Here is an 11,090-nt window from a genome sequence, read left to right as displayed (position 1 = left end):
CCTCGCCGTACTTGAATTAGCGAAGGACGATAGGTATCAGCTTCACCTCTTTTCTGTTGGAAGCATCGATCGCTACAGATACAAAATTGATGTTGCTGATGTCACTCTTCAGGTCTTCCATTGCCAGAGGCGCCAATACATTCGTAACCAAGGCTTCAGTCTTTGTTCGAGCACAGTAGAATTTTTCATCATAAAGTTTTCTTTAGGTGGATGTGCAGTCCGTTGACCGAAAGCTGTGGTTGTGTTTAACAACCTGGTACGCAAAAGTACCTTCAGCAGCGGCCCGATTCAATTCAGCTGGTCCCGAAGATGCATTACCAAAGTAATTTGCAATACTGCTGCTGGTTCCCGCTGCGGATTCGATTCCGTTTTAGGATTTTTCTGAATTGCCAATCTCTCTGAGACTCTCGGGAGTCTCGGTTCTGTTGTTGTCTCCCCTGTTCTGAGTCCACTTGACTACTTTGAGGGGGTAGACCCAACGATCAGAGAAACCGGGGTACATCTTCAGGATAGGAGATTGTATAGAACTTCCCTTAAACTTCACTTAAAGGGGAACCCCCATCTGTAGCGTATTTTGTTGTCTCTGAGGATTAGAGTCAAAGGTCTCATCTCCCTCCTTTCAATTGTAGTTCTTGAGAGATCGCTGAATATTTGTATTGAGTCATTTTTGTGCTTTATGACTCCTCTTTCTCTACTTGCAGTAAGGATTCTTTCCTTGACTGTATATGAGTGAAATCGAATCAGCACATCTCTAGATCGGTTTGGGTCTGTAGATTTAGGCCCCGACACCCTATGTGTTCTATCTATTTCAATCTTTTCTTGGCTGAGCTCTGGTATTAGAGAGATGAACAGCTCGTCTAGATAGGTCCGCAGTGAGTCCGCCATTACTGTCTCCGGAATATTACGCACCCGCAAGTTCTGTCTGCGGTCACGGTTCTCCTGGTCTTCAATAGAGTCTTTCAGGGCTCTTATCTTGTGGCCCATTCTGTTGAATTCATCTTCAGCCAAAGATTCTCTTCTACCCTGTTTTCCAGGACATCTGTCCTCTGTATCAGGGAATTAAGGTCAGATTTTAACCTATCGATCGCTGCGTTCATATCCTTTTGGAACCCTCTACTCCTTCTTAGGAACAGTTGTTCCATATACAGTATTCTTTTGAGAGGTCTCTGGTTTCCTCCGTAGCCAGGCCTGGCTGTTCTCGGGTGGGTTGATACTGAATGGTGGGGTCAGTTATACTTATTAGAGCACTTTATTCACTTCGATAAAAGGTTTATTATCATCCACATCATCACTTTATTATATTATACATTCATTAAAAGTTTCACACTTCATTTAACACTAGTTATAAATATGTATTTGTAAGCACTAAAATTAATTAAAATGCTATATTAGCATTTGTTAAGAATATTTGTTAAATATATATTATTTATTCACTATATTGTTGAAAGTAATTTATTTACTTTCTTCAGTTATATATATATATATCACATCTTATGGTCACGATTAGTTTAATATTTTATCACTTGTTCATCTATTCATGATACACATTTTCTAGATACACAATATCACATTTGTTGTTGTTTCATTAGTTAGTCATTCAGCTGAGATCGTTATTTTAACATTGTAGATTTATTTTTTGCTATTATGTAGCACTGCGCATGTGCTTGCAAATGGACATTGTTTTTCACATATTATCCAGTGCGCATGTGCAGCAATTCAATTAGGGTGTTATTTGGACTCCTATAAAAGAGGACATTATGGGACACTATTTTAGAACCCCTGAAGAAGAGAGCAGCCCGCTCTCGAAACGCGTAGGGTGAACTTTGCAGGACCTGCATCGCTACGCCAGAGCTGGTTCCCAGTGCCGAGACGAATCAGCTGTTCATCAGCTGAAGTTTATTGCAAGACCTTCATGAATCTGCTGCGGTGAATCTGCTACTAGCTGCACGGCAAAAACGAGCGCCAAGGGAGAGTGAACACACGCAGGCTGGCGTGTGCAACCATCAACCCAACCCTGATCCGGTGCAGTAGCTGTGCAAGCAGTAGAGAGGGGATACTCTCAGATTTATCCACCGCCCGTATATATCTTTCGTCTGGTGAGTGGGCAGTTCATCTGGTGTTGCAGAGTGCCGGTCCTATATCTATTGTCCTATCACATGTTATAATATTTTTTATTTTTCTTATGTCCAGTGTTTTTAACAAGTTTTATTAAATGTTTTTTTACAATCCATTTCACTTATGATCTCAGCTGATATATAATAATTTAGTAGTTGTGTATAGTATATGTTGTTTGTCCATTGCATTTACAGTATTACACTATGTTTTGTGTTTCTTTTTTTTATTTCTTTTAAGCACATCCCTTCGGTCTGGAATCCATTCCTGGTCTTCCTATTGGTGTGAATATATCCTTTACCTACTGGCGCCTTGATAATACTATATTCTTTTCTGTGTTTCTATCTGACCAGGGGGTCAGTTTTAGTATTTAGGCAGCCCCCTTTGTGAGGGCCATTTCTCATATAAGGGTTCATATTTTGTATATTAAGTTAGCGCTACCTGCCCTGTGTTTTCATCTGATGTTTCCTCGACCTACCTGACCTCTCCTACCCTGACCCAGCTATATCACCTCCACTCTGCACACGTGGCTGCTCGGTTGTTGGTCGGTGGCTATCAACATCCCTACCTCGGCCTCACAGTCCCGCCTTGTTTGTGGTGAGCACTCGTCACAATGTCCTTTTTACCGCAGAAAAAAAAGGGAAACCTGTGGCCACAAGGACAGCAAGTCTTGCCGGCCTAAAGGATTAACTCTTCGGGGTTCCCCGCATTTGAATGGGGCACCGCAGTGTTAATCCTTCACTTTAATGGGCCATCTGCAGGGAGAGGAATGCCGATGATATTCACCTTTCAGATGAGCTGTGGCGCAGTCGGCAGTTGTCTCTGCATCTCCGTCTGGGTCCGTGTCCCAAGTGAAGGTAAGCAGGGCTGTTTTTCCTTCATCTGAATTATGTATATGACCTTATATGGGGCTCTACATCAGGAGGGGGAGGCAATATGGCCATATTTGGTCATCTACATCATCAAAGTGGCTGAACAGTGTTACATATCATTTCCTGACCAATTCATGATATCACATCATAACAGTAATGGGATCAGTGCAGGCCCTAGAGCCCCACTCCCCTCCCTATGAATGAAATAAACTCACAGCGCTTCTTTTGGAAAGTGACAGGTTTATTAACTGTTTGAGAGCAGGAGGGGCGGCAGAACCAGAATGCCCCAGCCCCTTCGGCACAGTGCGATTACGTGATCACCAAGTCCTCTTCCGTTTATCCACAGGAGCCCAGAATGTGATCTCCACTAGAAAAGGAGCTTGTGATCCCTGCTTTACAAGATTACTAGGATTTCAAACAATATGATCTCATAGTTTATTCTGTAGCAATACAATAAAATACACCAAAACACGACATATCTATTTATCTTAAAGTATTTAATAAAGAAGATTAAAAAGTACAAGTAAGAGAATGGGTTTGATTACAAGTAGTAAAATAAACCAAAGGTGCAGTGTGTTAATATGCACAAAAATGATTGTTTGGTGTTCGGCATTAGTAGTATTTACTTTACAATTTACAGATCTGATATATTGTCAGAATGTTGGCAAACTTGGAACATGTTGATGTTGTTTTGTTCAGGCTCATTAATATCTGAAATAAGAAGAAAACTTCATAATTAGTGTGTCACATTAATGTGCAATTTTTTTCTAGTCTGTTGCTCAACACAAAGTAAGTTTCTAGCAGAAGTGATATATAGACAACTTTGCTACAATCAATGATTAAGCTGCAAACAATTTTCAGAATGGCGTTTTCCCGCTTCTCTGAAATTGAGTAAGGAACACAAGTTGCATTTGCTTAATACTTTTCCAGTTTTTATGGCAACTGCATTTTTAATACTTTTGATATACTGTACCTGCAAGTACATTTTTAGATAAAAAATGGAGATCTAATATGGATTCGGAGACAAACTGGGCCTTTCCTTTGTTTTTATATGTGATTCTGGCTCAGTTATGGAGGCTTTAATTCGTGCAAGAATTTTTTTTTTAAATATTAAACGCAATTTGTTTTCATGACTCTATGTTGGTAAGAAAATGCACTAGCTTAATGTTACTGCTTCAAAATAGTGATTTGGTAATATATCCATTGCTCTTTTTGTACCCATGTCAATGGTAAGCTGATATACAAATATACTTATTTACACTTATTTAAGTGCATGTGCAAAATGCTACTGTACTTTAATGAACCCAATCAAAAGTTTACTTTATCTAATCAGCTTGATTGAAAAAAAATATATATAAAGTATTTAATTCATGGTGTAGTAAAAAAAGTAAAGTGACATTATGAAAATAAATGTATAAGGAATATTTGGAGGCTAATGCAGAGACTATCCCCAAATAGGAGAGGTCCACTTGAGAGAATGCTATAAGGGAGTCCTGAGCCTTCCCCTTACCTGTACCTGCACCTTCCCCGTAAACGAACCTGTCTTCCCCTGCATCCCAGGCCTAAGATCCCAGTCCAAGTTCGGTGTACTACTTCCTACCTCTGCCTTGTGGGTCCGTATCCTGTCCTGCAGTGAGCAGCGTTACACACGCCTGGCTGTCATAACTAATAAAACGTAATCTTTATTGGTCGAATTAAATAAGCCAAACTATTAAGATCCTGGTGAGCTAATTCCACATTAACACACGTTGCCACATTGTGTATCTACGAAGTAACAATTTGAAAGTGAGTCCAACTTTCACCCACACCACGCTGTTGTACGTCATACTCCTTTCCCATCTTCCTCACTATACTTTTAATTAATTACTTCACAGCTCACCAGTAAGTATCTTAATAGTTTGGCTTATTTAATTAGACCAATAAAGATTGTGTTATCAGTCATGGCAGCCACTTGTGCCCTAAAGTGGACCTCTCCTATTTGGGGCTATTTCATTAGTCTCGTCATTAGACCAAATATTCTGGATCAGTTTTCACATTAGGTCCTCACAGATGCACCCTGCTCCACTGTATTTTCAAAATGGTCTCAAATTCTTCTCATACATTCAGAGACAAGAGTTGTTCCAGTTTCATCCTTTCTTTGTTGCATCAAAAAAAATATTGTGATTTTACCTTTGTATTTGAATAATCACATCTTTACACTGGTTTACACTTGGTAAGTTTGATACACCATACTTGACCTAAATGGAAAACGCAATGTATTAGTATATTATTTGTAATGTACAGTATACTTCAATTCGTATTATTCTGCTGCTGCTAACTCAGTGTCTGTATATGCTGTGTATCCCTCATGTACTTTTGTTGAATACGCTCTACACACTGAATATAGAAAAATACAGTACAATTCCAAATAAATGAGTTAGAGACTGAGACAAAGCAACTTCAAAAAGTGAAGTAGAGTTATTAAGCGTACAATCTAAACACTGCGATACAAATTACATCTGCATGAAATGTCAATTTTGGGTAGAATCCTGCGCTTATTCCATTTATGTTATATTATTATGTCGTGTATTACTGCTGTGTAGTGCTGTGTACATGGGTGGCGCTATATATATAAAGATATATCTACACACATCTTGTGTCCATTTTGGGTGCAAACATGTTTTGGTGTATCAGGCTTAGTATAATATATAATCATTATCAAATAAATTCCTGTCCTATATCCCACGGTCCATGAATAATGGCACACTGTATCAGTCATTGATTGAATGGAATTGTATCTGTCTTCTCCGACCTTATCTTGGGTATGACTATAACTACCTACAAATATTACTAATAAATGACCAGAGTTGCTGAATGACTGTACATTAAAATCAGTTTGTATACACCGGGACTAACAAAGATCTAAACAATATTATTAGATTACTGTTTGAAATGGTATGGCTTCAAATAATGCAGGTTGCTTAAGGCAGTTTGACCATTGTGGGGTTTTACTGTATAGGCTATTGGGCGGCTAAAGCTTGATTTGAATATATATCGCTGGACCATGACTATGTCATGTGCACTGCTGGCTCTCCTTAGACATACTGTAACTATCACACTGGCAATGTTTGCTCCTTAAAGCAGTGGTTCCACCTTATAGGTTTGAAGCAGGATCTGATCCGCAATCTTTTCAGCAATTATGGAGACTTAGGTTTCCCGCAGCACGGGAGCCAATGGGAAGTCGTGACATCATGTGTTGCTGCTCCCTATTGGCCCACGTGCTGCAAGAAATGTAAAAACCGGGGAAAATACAATTTAGCATAGAAGACCGCTTTAGTTGCAAAAGAACATTTGTTTTTGGAATCTGTCCGGTGTCATATTAGGCCGCTATTACAGTTGCGGCGTGCGGGTGATGTCACTTTCCACATTGCATGTTACACGAATAACACAAGACAACAACAGCTATACAATCAGCACAGACCTGGTTTGGGTGTGTGATAGGGTGAAGTCACTTGCTGATGAATATGCCCGGGAAACAAACCTGTGACTGCTGAATCCAGCAGTCAGAAGGTTAACCCAGTTAGAGCTACTTGAGCAATTAGGGCTGCATTAACACAGCGGTCAGACAGCTTGATAAGGAGGCCACTGCTGGTAGTAGGTGGGTTTTCTCATACACCAGAGCTGTCCTGTCTGCTAGATCCTGAAAGATTGCCTGAATATGCTCTTAGGACAGGAGTCCCCACTAAACAGATAAGAAATTGTTCTGATTTCTACAGTACATACAAGAATTGTATTGTATGTCTTTATTTATATAGCGCCATTAATGTATATAGCGCTTCACAGCAGTAATACACGTGGTAATCAAATAAATAACAGATAATATAAATAACAGATAATGGGAATAAGTGCTTTAGACATTAAGGAAGAGGAGTCCCTGCCCCGAGGAGCTTACAGTCTAATTGGTAGGTAGGGAGAACGTACAGATACAGTAGGATGGAGTTCTGGTAAGTGCGTCTGCAGGGGACCAAGCTTTATGTATCATGTGTTCAGAATATCCACGGTGCTATTCATATGCTTCTTTAAGCAAGTGTGTCTTAAGTTGGGTCTTAAAGGTGGATAGAGAGGGTGCTAGTCGGGTACTGAGGGGAAGGGCATTCCAGAGGTGTGGGGCAGTCAGTGAAAAAGGTTTAAGGCGGGAGAGGGCTTTAGATACAAGGGGGTTAGAAAGAAGACATCCTTGAGAAGAACGCAAGAGTCTGGATGGTGCATAACGAGAAATTAGGGCTGAGATGTAAGGAGGGGTAGAAGAGTGGAAAGCTTTAAAAGTGAGGAGAAGAATGGAGTGTGAGATGCGGGATTTGATCGGAAGCCAGGAGAGGGATTTCATGAGGGGAGATGCTGAGACAGATCTCGGAAAGAGTAGAGTGATTCTGGCAGCAGCGTTTAGGATAGATTGTAGGGGAGACAGGTGAGAGGCAGGAAGGCCGGAGAGCAGGAGATTACAGTAATCAAGACGGGAGAGAATGAGGGCCTGAGTCAGAGTTTTAGCAGTCGAGCAACAGAGGAAAGGGCGTATCTTTGTTATATTGCGAAGGAAAAAGCAACAGGTTTTAGAAATGTTTTGAATGTGAGGGGCGAATGTGAGAGAGGAGTCGAGTGTGACCCCTAGGCAGCGTGCTTGGGCTACTGGGTGAATGATCGTAGTTCCAACAGTAATGTGGAAGGAAGTAGTAGGGCCAGGTTTGGGAGGAAGTATGAGGAGCTCTGTTTTAGCCATGTTGAGTTTAAGGCGGTGGAGGGCCATCCAGGATGATATAGCAGAGAGTCATTCAGAAACTTTGGTTTGTACAGCAGGTGTAAGGTCGGGTGTTGAAAAGTATATTTGTGTGTCGTCGGCATAGAGGTGATAATTAAACCCAAAAGATGTTATTAGGTCACCTAGAGAGAGTGTATAGAGAAAAGAGAAGAGGTCCCAGGACAGAGCCCTGGGGTACCCCCACAGAGAGATCATTAGAGGAGGAGGAGGTGTTAGCAGAAGAGACACTGAAAGTACGATGTGAGAGGTAGGATGAGATCCAGGATAGAGCTTTGTTCCGAATACCAAGTGTATGGAGAATGTAAAGGAGAAGAGGGTGGTCCACGGTGTCAAATGCTGCAGAGAGTTCGAGTAATATGAGCAGAGTGTAATGACCTCTGTCTTTGGCAGCATGAAAGTCGTCAGTTATTTTAGTGAGGGCTGTTTCCGTGGAGTGAGCAGTGCGGAAGCCAGATTGTAGAGGGTCTAGGAGAGAATAGGTGTTGAGAAAATGGAGCAAGCGAGAGAATACAAGATGTTCAAGGAGTTTGAAGGCAGGAGGGAGACAGGTCGATAGTTAGAAAGACAGGTAGGGTCAAACTTGCTGTTTTTGAGTAATGGTATGACTGTTGCATGTTTGAAGGAGGATGGAAAGGTTCCAGAGCAGAGGGAGGAGTTAAAAATGTGTGTGAGCGTAGGGATTATAGTAGGAGCAAGAGGTTTTAGGAGATGGGAGGGAATGGGGTCAAGAGGGCAAGTGGTAGAGGGAGAAGAGGCGATCAACAGCGACACATCCTCCTTTAATCTGTTCTTTAAAGTTGGTACGCGGTTTAGTCGGCCAACTCGCAGTTGCCTTTATACAGTATAGTTAGCCTCCCTACTGTGGAGTAGATGTTATGTTTATGTTTTGTGTTTACCTTAAAGGGATGGTGTGCCTTATGTTTATTTACTGTGGAAAATAAAACCAATAAATATAAAAGCCTTACCCGCTCTTTGATCACACCATGAGGCCCTACTGTCCTACGGTGGAGCGTTCCAATTATTACCATTCTGTATTTAGTTGTAAGGTGACTTGTAGATAAGGGGATGCTAATTAGCGTGGCACAAAAGACAGAAACTCTAAGTGTCATTATTAAGGAAAATATATATTTTTGATTCAAATATATTTTTTTATGATTGACGGATGAAGACTTGAAACTACTGGCAGGCAGCTTTTATAGGACAATAATACCCTAGTTTCATTATTTACATTTAACCCCTTTACTTGAGACAGCTACAGTGCATTTTTAACCTGCACATCAGACTTCAGTGTATTTTAGTAAATATGTTCTTCTTGGTCAGTGATTAACCTCTGCCAATATCTATATCTGGTGCTCTTCTCTTTTTTGTCATATATCACTACCAGGAAAAGGACTGTAAGAGTTTCATTATTCAGTTTGTTAAAGTACAATAAGTGTTATTTCTATTGTGCCAATGCATACATTATACTTTAAGATATTGCATTATTAGAATGATTAAAACCCTGAATGGGGAATATTTATTGATGTACTGTTCTTATGCAAAGAACCCCCGTTTCATTTGAATACCCACTACCTTGCCCTATTAAAGGATCTTGCTCCATATTACCGAAGTTCTCCACTTGTTTTGGTGTAGTTATCCTTCTTATTCCATCAATCCGCGCTTGTATTGTGAACAGTGCCTGCTATACAAAAATACCATTCTAAGAAATATTAGTATTCTACATTAAGACATCACAATACAAAGTTCAAAAGAATGGCAATAGCATGCAATAATTCTGAATGAGGCTGTCTGTATCCCTGCTCTGTGTTAATTAAATGGCATTCATAGCAGCAGTTTCCTCAGTGAACACTGGCCAAAGAAGTTGTTAGGAACAGTCAGGGAATGAACAAACACGAGGATGCACTTTAAATTGTAAATGTTGAACATAGTATTTTGGTTCTTTCTAAAACATAACCTGGCTACGAATCACATGGGTTTGGTGTAAAACCACTTATAATTATTTTCCAATTAAAAGCACAGTACACACACTTCAATTTACTACAAAGGATACGTGAAGCACATTTCTAGTCCATAGGGCCCTTTGAAATTTGCTATAATATATATCCAACAGTACAGGAGCAGTGTTACTGAATGGAGAGTGAGGCTGGCTGCGAATAAGAAATAACTCCTGATTCGTTTCACTCGCAAATTCCGTTTTCCTTTTGCGTCGTTCTAAGGAAATAAAAGATATTAACATTAGCTGCAATCCCTCCACTTTTTGTTTTATGTTTTCTCTGGGATTGAACCGCACTGTTATAATTTGTGAGAAATGCAAGATGCCCTTTCCCCATGCACACATCATTTGCAAACAGCTGTGCAAACCTACCCCAGTGTGATTCATGAACATGCCCATTCATTCACAGAATGTTGGAGGACTATTGGTTTTATCTGTACAAATTTTAGCAAAACTTGCAATTTGCCAATATTCCCCATAGTTTGGCAAAATCCACCAGTGTATTCACTCATTTTTGCCATTTCTATCTGACCGTATCGGCTAAAAATGTACAGTTGTAATTTCCATATTGTGATTCCTGGTAAAGTTTTAGATCTTCATTTTATGTCGGCTCCAGTGTGAATGGCCAGAATTTAATAGTCCAGACAAATAAGATAAATTGCTGCACACCTCAAAATATAAACAAAAAGTGATACAGTTTCCGGTGCTCCAGTGCTTGTACGGAAGCCTGTGATCAGTCCTGGGGAGATGATAAAAGGAACACAGGGCACAACGGATTTAGAATATCCAAACTCATTTATTGAGCCAACACAGTGTTGACTCAATAAATGAGTTTGGATATTCTAAATCCGTTGTGCCCTGTGTTCCTTTTATCAATGCCCAGAATTTGTCATATTCGCTATCTTGTGTTCAAGTTTTACCCATATTTATTCATGGCTACCGCTAATGCCACAAATGGGGTCTGAATAGTAAAAACAAAAGTACATTGCTACAATACTAAAATGTTACTCAGAAATGTGTTGTCGACAACCCAGTAATGTTGTTGTCTTCTAGTGACTCGCAGAAGTGAAGATAATTTAGCAGCCCTATTGGTTTCACATCGGTGACAAAATACCCGGTAAAATGAAAGGTAAATATACCAGGAACATTGGGGTTCCTGAAACTAGATTGGTATACTTGTCTGCACTTTGGACATTATAACAGTTTTGTTAAAGGGGACACTGTTTCATATCCATTAAAAACAGCAGAAAAAAATCACTGCGGGATTATGTGATTCCTCTCATGTAGCATATATGCTGAAATGCCCCTTCAGGAAGTT

At 40.1% G+C, this 11,090-nt stretch overlaps 1 long non-coding RNA gene across 1 annotated transcript; it reads right to left on the bottom strand.

The window, feature by feature from the left end:
• Positions 1–3,583: 3,583 nt before the first annotated feature.
• Positions 3,584–8,839, bottom strand: LOC142466248 (uncharacterized). Its single transcript, XR_012788108.1, has 3 exons — positions 8,745–8,839; positions 5,154–5,221; positions 3,584–3,695 (listed from the first exon to the last, which is right to left on the bottom strand). It is a non-coding gene; the product is annotated as an uncharacterized LOC142466248 (long non-coding RNA).
• Positions 8,840–11,090: the final 2,251 nt, after the last annotated feature.

This window comes from Ascaphus truei, chromosome 14 (genome assembly GCF_040206685.1).
Source record: "Ascaphus truei isolate aAscTru1 chromosome 14, aAscTru1.hap1, whole genome shotgun sequence".
Taxonomy (NCBI): Eukaryota; Metazoa; Chordata; class Amphibia; order Anura; family Ascaphidae; genus Ascaphus; species Ascaphus truei.
The sequence above is the reverse complement of the archived record's forward strand: the minus strand, read 5'-3'. Positions and strand labels throughout refer to the sequence as shown.